Genomic DNA, 8,618 nt, shown 5'->3' on the forward strand with positions numbered 1-8,618 from the left:
GGAAGTATCACCTCCTTGGACCTATTTGTCATGCATCTGCTGATGCACGATAAAGTGCCATTGGCTTTTTTGATGGCTTCGTCACACTGCCGACTCATGTTCATCTTGGAGTCCACTAGGACTCCAAGATCCCTTTCCGCTTCCGTGCCACCAAGCAGGTCATTTCCTAGGCTGTAGGTGTGCTGGACATTTTTCCTCCCTAGGTGCAGCACTTTGCATTTCTTCTTGTTGAACTGCATTCTGTTGTTTTCTCCCCACTTGTCCAACCTGTCCAGGTCTGTTTGCAGCTGTTCCCTGCCCTCCGGCATGTCCACTTCTCCCCATAGCTTTGTGTCATCTGCAAACTTGGACAGAGTACATTTCACTCCCTCGTCTAAGTCCTGTTTGAATATATTGGTTTGGTGTAGTGTAGTGGGCTATTGGGTGCAAAAACAAGCTGGCAGGAAAAACCACTTTCCAGAGAACACTTGAGGGTTATTAACAGAGTGCAACAGTGGAAAAGACCTGTAGACACAGGAGAAAAACAATAAACAAACAAACAAAAAAATCCCTATCTGTGGTCAGTTTTCACAAAGACTTTTTCTTTCTGTGAGCTTGCACAGTTGTTCGATCAAGGTAGGCCAATATCTTCTTAGCTGCCTGTTATGGTTGTGCAAAATTTCACTCAGTGTTTAATTTCAAAGATGTTTGGATGCATTTCTAGCTCAAAACAGTGAAATCGAGATGAAACAAAAGCCTTTGAAACCGCTTCAAAATGAAACAAGGACACTCGAAACATTTCAAAAGTTTTGAAACATTTTGAGTTTTAAAGCCAGGCTTACTTGGCTTCAGCACCAGTCCCAGCCAGCAGCAGCAGCCTCCCATCATCTGTCAGGCAACTCGGGAGCCTGCATTCCTGAAATCAGTCTGGCACAGCCCCTGCAGCCCTCCTGGGGGTGTAGGTAAGCTCCTGATCTGCCTGCCGGATGACACAAGGCTGATGGTGCCAGCTGGGGCCAGTGGCAGCACCAAAATTCCTGGCATGGGCTGTGCCCTGCTGTGGTCCCAGCTGACAGCACCAGCCTTCTGTCATCCAGCAGGCAGATTGGGGGCATGCACCCCAGAAGGAGTCAGGCACAGTCCCACAGACCTCCTGGGGATGTGGGGGGACCTGATTGGTCTCCTGGATCACAGGAGGCTGCTCCTGACACCTGGGACACTGCTGGGTGCAGCCTGCATCCAGCGCTGGGAAGACTGGTGCTGCTGCTGGCCCCAGCCAGCAGCACCAACCTCCTGTCATGCAGGAGGCAGATTGGGGGCTCACCTGCAGTCTTGGGAGGGCTGTGGGGGCTGTGCTGGACTGTTCCTGGGGTTGCAGGCCCCTGATATGCATTCTGGATCACAGGAGGCTGGTGGGCCCGGGGCAAATCAGTTCATGCAGGGACTGGAATTGGGGTGGCAGCGGCGGGTCCCCACATGAGCTGATATGCCCCAGGCTTCATACCAGAGATGGCCTGAGGAGGGTGTGAGGCAAATTAGCTTGTATGGGGACCTCCCCCACCCAGGATCAGGGCAGGTGCAGGTCCCCACACAAGCTGATCTGCCCTGGGCCCACCCGCTGATGGCCCCAGGTGGCAGTACCAGCCTCCTGTGATCCAGGAGGCAGATCAGGGACCCACACCCCCGGAAGCAGTCTGGCACAGCCCCTGCAGCCCTTTCAAGGGTGCGGGTGGGCCCCAATCTGCCTGCCAGATGACAGGAGGTTAGTTAGGAAAACCGATCTTCTGAGTATTGGGTGTGGGCTGCACCCAGTGCCATTCCAAGCAGCAGGAGCAGCCTCCTGTGATCTGGTAGGCTGATTGGGGCTCCCTGTACTCCTGAGAGGGCTGTCGGGCTCTGCTGATTCCTCCTGGGGATGAGGGGGGGGTCCCAATCTGCCTGCCAGATGACAGGAGGCTGGTGCTGCCAGCTGGGACCAATTCTCCCACTGCTGGGATGGGCAAAACCTCAACACAGCATCAAAACAGCAAACCAGTTTCAATGAAATGAAACGGAACAGTGCTTTTGAAATGAAACAGAAGTTGAAATCAAACACTGTTCCATCAAAATGTCAAAATGGAAGTTGAAGTGGAACGGTGCTGTTTCATTCCTTGCTACTGTCTGTATGAGTTAAACATAGATAACCATGAAAGGGGTGTAGTAAATCTTTAAATATGCTAAATGGCCTTACCTTGTTTCAAATTATTTTGTTCCAACTGCAAAATAAACAATACATAGATTTCAAGAAGATTCCTCATCACTGCATAGTACTGGTCCAAGGGGAAGAGGGGCAGGTTGTGGGAAATCTGCATATTTCCCTGTGCAGTTGTACCTTGAGATAAGTAAAAGCACAAAGTTTGAAACCTAAAGAGGGAAAGGGGCATTTATAAAGACTAGAAAGAGGACAGGTATATTCAGGTAGTTCTATAATTGTTGAGTAGGGAACTACCTAACTTGTGGTGGGAGAGAGCAATATTTCCGTCTTGGTCTTCTTTGCCATGTCTCTAGTCCAACTTTTCTATATGATCAACACTTAATATTCTGAACAGGCCACTGCTTCTGGTATTGGTGTTGCCAAATCTTGTGGATTGCATTGTGGTGCTACAGGGCATCTCAGGAGATGATTCATGGTTCTCCATGATTCTCCAGACAAACACATTGGTTGGTTGTGTAGAGACCCTATGATTTCATGATTTTAGATAATCACCCTGCTGGGGTCGTTTGACCCCAACATGCTTTCCTGCCCATGGCAGGGTTATCGGGCTTGATGATCTGCTCAGGTCCCTTCTGACCCTACCAACTATAAAACTATGAGAAAATTGCTTTTTTAAGGCTTGAGGAACTGATTTCATGGTCACTTCACAGTGGCCCCATCCCTTGGTGCTCATCACTGGAGAGATGCCAGCAGTAGTGTGGGCCTCAAAGAGCTGCTCCTGGTGCTCTGATCACCCCCAGCCTGCAGTAGCAGGGTTGCACTCCCTATGGCAAAGCCTCTGGGGGTGGTTGTCACTCCATTATCTTCCCTCTCCAGATGCACTAATGGGCATGGTGCTGCCTCTGTCCAGATGCACCTGCTCAGTACTATGCCTATCATGGGAAAGTCTTTTGGGTGGGACAAAAAGGCACCCCCTTTAAGTTTGCACCTGGGGCTGGTGCCTCTCTTGCCTTGCCCTAGTTAAGCTACTGGCTGCAGGTACATATCAATGGTTGAAATCATTTTGCATTTCAAGACCATGGGAATTGGAAATGCAACCAGCTGTGGAATCTTTTTTTTTATTTAAGGTGTCTGACTCTTCAGCTTCTTCAACAATGTAGAGAGCCTACCATTGCCCCTTGTTGCATGTAGAGCATTCAAAGGTTTTAGCGGGTGTTTATATAATTTCATGAGTACCTCTAAACTTTGAGGTTTTTATTTTATATCAAAGCCTATTCCACAGTACAATATGTTCATTATGATTAGTTCTTCTTCAGTGACTCTGTATTAAGATTTGCTATTATTTTACTACTTGGCAATAGGGAGAAATTAGACCCAGGGTCTTTTCTTCTTTGTCTGGGTACTCTGCTCTATATGTGACATTGTTGCTAACATAACTCAGGAATCTCTTTGATTCATCCATAGCTGTACTGTATATCATTTTAAAAAATGAAATGTACGAAGATAATTTTGTATCACTGTCATCGAGATGAATTTACTTCAAACATGTTTAGAAGTTGACCTGACATTTTGGCGTAGACTTCTTTAAAACACATTCTAATAGGACATGTTTTGCAAGCAAATTGTAATGTTTTTGCTCATGAAAGATGCTGTGTTTTGTGTTTTGTGTTTTGTTTTGAAGTCAGACTTTCTCTAAATAGGTGTACTGTACTCATGTGGTTCTCCTTCATGAATCTCATTCCAAGAGTTTGTTTAGGTTTCTTTGAGATCTTCCTAAGTATAACACCTGTCTACAACATCATATCATTTATGAGTGTCTGCATAGATACTCATTTTAATTCTATCTGGCCTGTGGCAGGTCTCTTGGCCCTGCCCAGCCCATGTGCAGGGGGCTGCCCAAGACTTGGCACATGTAACTAGTCCTGCCACACTGGGGTGGAGAGATGCCATTTAGCATGGAGATTAGCCTGCCCTATCCCTTCTCATGGATCTCAAGCACACTGGGAGCTGTAGTTTGCAGGGCCAGGTGGCTGGCATGGCAGCAAGGAGGGGGTGGTTTGGTGGCTGGGCTCAGCTTGCTGGCAGCCCCCACAACAGTGCCTCACTTTACCTGCACACTGCTGCCAGACCTGGCCCTGCTGCCTGGGTCCTCCAGCCCATCTGTAGCAGAAAGCCCCCTTTTCCTCTTGCCTGCATTTGCTTTCCCCTCTTTGGATATGTTTCTCCTCTTCTACCTTTTCTTCCTTCCTCTTTCTTTCACTATAAGATAAGTGTCATGACCTAATGATTTTGTGTGCGCTTCGGCACTGAAGAATTATTTCCCGCCACATGGAGCTTTCTTTGCACGGTGCAATTCTCAGCTGCAGAGAGAAAAACCCCGCTGCAAAGGAGTTCCCGCCACTTGCATGCAAATTTGTTCCCCATTATTGGCTGTTTCTAAATTATTCCCATGTGGCGGCTAGCGGTTGGCTTTTTTTCCGCGTAAGAGGCTTGAGCAGTTTCCGCCCAAGTCGGAGATCTCCGGGGAGGACCTCATTTAGGGGGACTCCGCATCCATCTTGTGGAGAACTCTGAGCCACGTGGTAGAGCCTAACAAACTGCACGTCTCGGAGCTGACCGGTGGTTTGATCAGCTACGAAGACTTTCTCCCCGTCGCCGCACGATCCCTCGACGTATCCTACCCTGCGCGCTCTTCGAGAGTCACCTTTCGGACTCTCATTTCGGTCGTTCCATGAAGCCTAGAAAACTCCATGAGTGTGTATCCAGAGCTCTGTTCGTGTTTGTTTTGTGGAGCCTAGCAAACTCCACGTGTCTTTTTGTAACTGCAACTCAAGAAAGTTTTCCTGCCTGCACCGCGACCACCTACGGTGTAAGTAAAACAATCTTTAATCAACCTCTACACGTCAGTGCCTAATTCTAGTTCACTATGCCGACCTTTTCCCTGGCCCACGTGCCCGGGCTGCTGGCCACAGCCCCTCGGCCTCGACAATAAGGAATTGTGTTTTCATGTTTGTATGTGTGCATTTTGTATCTCCCCTTGTATTTGGTATTTTTATCTATTTGTGTGCCATGGCATTACTCTTGGAGCTTATATTTTATACTCTTCACCTTTTAACTAAATGTGTTTTAGTTTTAGAAGTAAGTTATACACTGTAACAATGTTAACAAGGGCAGGAATCAAACCGCCGCTTCCCTGCATCAGGCAAGCCCCTGAAAGAGCAAGTGAATCAGTGATTGAATGTGTAACACAGTAGCAGGTGGCAATTAACACCTAGGGAAACCACAGATTAACCAATGGAAGAAATCAATGGAGACAATGTAGCAACCAGGAATTCTCTAAACTTCACTGTTCAAGGGCTAGAAGCCCCAGTCTGAGTTAATCAACCGATGGGGAAGTCACACGAGGGCCAACGACCCCTGGATTGGGCAAACCTGAAAACTGGGGAGTAACCAAAGTCTGCCAAGGACAGATAAAAAGCAGTGAAAAGTGACCTTCAGCGGCGCCCTCTTGATCTCCAACTTTACCAGTACCCGACCTGTCCAGCCAGAAGGGCCAGCCGGCGACTCCCTTCTGGAGGATAACACCACGCTGGAAGAAGCCTCAACTGGCTATCGACAGCAGACTCCAGTGCCTGTGGGATAGGTATACCCTACTCTTGTAATTCGCTACTGTGTGTGTGCATGTGTGTGTGGGGGGGGGCGGGACCAGCCCCAAGGTTTATGATTTGACTTCATTACAGTGTTTCAATCTGCCTAATAAATCAGTATTTTAAGGATCCCGAGTTGGACATTTGTAGCCAACACATCCACCCCACATCCACCACTGGGGATGGCAAGCAAAGTGGGCAGATGGTTGTGATCTCCATAGAGACTGGCCTGGGACCCCTGTAGTCAGGGCATGCTCAGATGGCTGGATGATATTGGACCATAGCCAAGCAGGGCTGGGGCAGGACCAGAGCCAGGGACAGAGCCAGGGCAAGGATTGTGTGGTGATGACAGTGCAGGGCCAGGGCCTGGGGCAGAGCCATGATCTTCTCCTTACATGTCCCTATAATAGGTGCTGGTTCCATGGGCAGCATTTGGAATCAAATATGTGTGCTGCTTCATAGCACAGTTGGGTGCCCAGGCTCTGGCAAAGAGGAAGCTTTCTTTGTACTACTCTTCAGTCAGGTGGCAGAGAGAAGTGGTGGAGGCAGTTGGGTTGTCTTCTCAGATGGGAGCTAGGTCATTCAGGTTCCCCACCATAAAACATTGACAACCTCTGGCCTATGAAACCTCTGTGACATTTGGCTGTAAATAGACATTGAATTTGATACACTCTTGATTGTCCCACGAGGATGCACATGAGGGTGCTAAGGAAGTTAGCTGATGTGATTGCAAAACTGCTGAACATTATCTTTGAAAATGCATGGTGATTGGGAGAGGTCCCAGACAATTGGAAAAGGGCAAATATAGTGCCCATATTTAAGAAAGGGAAAAAGAAGATGCAGGGAACTACAGACCAGTCAGCCTCACCTCAATCCCTGAAAAAAATCATGTATCAGATCCTCAAGGAATCAATTTTTAAGCACTTGAAGGAGAAGGAGGTGATTAGGAACAGTCAGCATGGAATCACCAAGGGCAAGTCATGCCTGACCAACCTGATTGCCTTCTATGATGAGATGATTGGCTTTGTGGATTCAGGGACACTAGTGAATGTGATATACTTTGACTTTAGCAAGGTTTTTGATATGCTTTCCCACAACTTTATTGCAAGCAAGCTAAGCAAGTACAGGTTGGATGAATGGACTGTTAGGTCAATAGAAAACTGGCTGGATCATGAAGCTCAGAGGGTAGTAGTCAATGGCTTGATATCTAGCTGGCAGCCGGTATGAAATGGAGTGCCCAAGAGGTCCGTCCTGGAACCAGTTATGTTCAATATCTTCATCTATGATCTGAAAGAGTGCAGAGAGTGCACCCTCAACAAGTTTGTAGATGACACCAAGCTGGGTGGAGTAGTAGATATGCTGGAGGGTAGGGTAGGGCTAGGATTCAGAGAAAGAGGATGGAGCCAGCTGTTCTCAGTGGTGGCAGATGCCAGAACAAGGACAAATGGTCTCAGGTTGCAGCAAGGGACACTTAGGTTAGATAATAGGAAAACCTTTCTCACTAGGAGGGTAGTAAAACACAGGTAGAGGTTGCCCAGAGAGGTTGTGGACTCTCCATCCTTGGAGATTTTTAAGACCCAGATAGACAAATCCTTGGCTGGGATGATCTAGTTGAGGATGGTCCTACTTTGATGGCCTCCTGAGGTCCTTTTCAATCCTAATTTTCTATGATCCTAAAATGGAGAATCATATAAGGCAACTGAAAGTTTCCACTACCCCTCTGCTCTGGGCACCTGGCCATACTATTAGACCTAAGGGGCATTTATAGATGTGCTCTGGGGGGCAGAGATGGGGATGGGAGGAGGCACTTTAATTAGAGCAGCTCTGAGAGTCACTCTAATTAAAGTGCCCAGAGTGTCACACTCATCAGACTCCCTAGGCTGAAAAATGGCAGTGGGGGCATTTTAACCAAACTTGTTGAACAAGCTTTAGCTAAATCTCCCCTGCTGCCATTTTTCACTGTGAGAACACAGATACGTGTGACACTAGAGTCTACTGGAATATGGTAATTACCACACTTTAACAGACTCGATTAATCAAATCTGCTCTGATGTGCTATAATTACAGTGTGCTGGAGCAGCCTTGCTGCATGTGTATAGGTGTCCAATGATTCAGGGGCAAATATTTCTTGATTAAAATCTTTAATAATAGCCATAGACTTTATGTCTTAAAACCAATATACAAGATGCAATTGGTCAAAATTCAGATCTGGACCTGAACTTTCTATAAACTCAGAAGTATTTGGATTTCAAGACTTGGACACATTTAATTTGGAGGGCCAATTTGATTTTTTTTTTTTTAATTAGTGGAATCTTTGTTTAGACTATTGCTCTCTGGAAATTGTAAGTTTATAATGCCATTAAAGTTACACTTGACAATGGGACATTGTTTTCTCGTTCCATACTGATAAGTTCAATGGTTGAAAACTATCATATTTGTTATGAATAAACTATTTTCTGGCCCCACTTACACAATCTGACTCTTTCATGGAGTGGAAGCCTGCAAGTAGGGTCCTCCACGATCCACTGGCTGGAAAATTGGCTCCGGGGTCGGACCCAGAGGGTAGTAATCGATGGAAGTCACTCATCGTGGTGTCCTGTGACCAGTGGGGTCCCCCAAGGCTCTGTCCTTGGACCCATACTGTTCAACATCTTCATTAATGATGTGGACACTGGAGTCAGAAGCGATCAGAACTGGCCAAGTTCGCCGATGACACCAAACTTTGGGGAAAAGCATCCACACCAGAAGACAGGCAGGTGATCCAGGCTGACCTGGACAGGCTCAGCAAGTGGGCAGAC

The sequence above is a fragment of the Alligator sinensis genome, unplaced genomic scaffold, assembly GCF_000455745.1.
Source record: "Alligator sinensis unplaced genomic scaffold, ASM45574v1 scaffold362_1, whole genome shotgun sequence".
NCBI classification, from domain to species: Eukaryota; Metazoa; Chordata; order Crocodylia; family Alligatoridae; genus Alligator; species Alligator sinensis.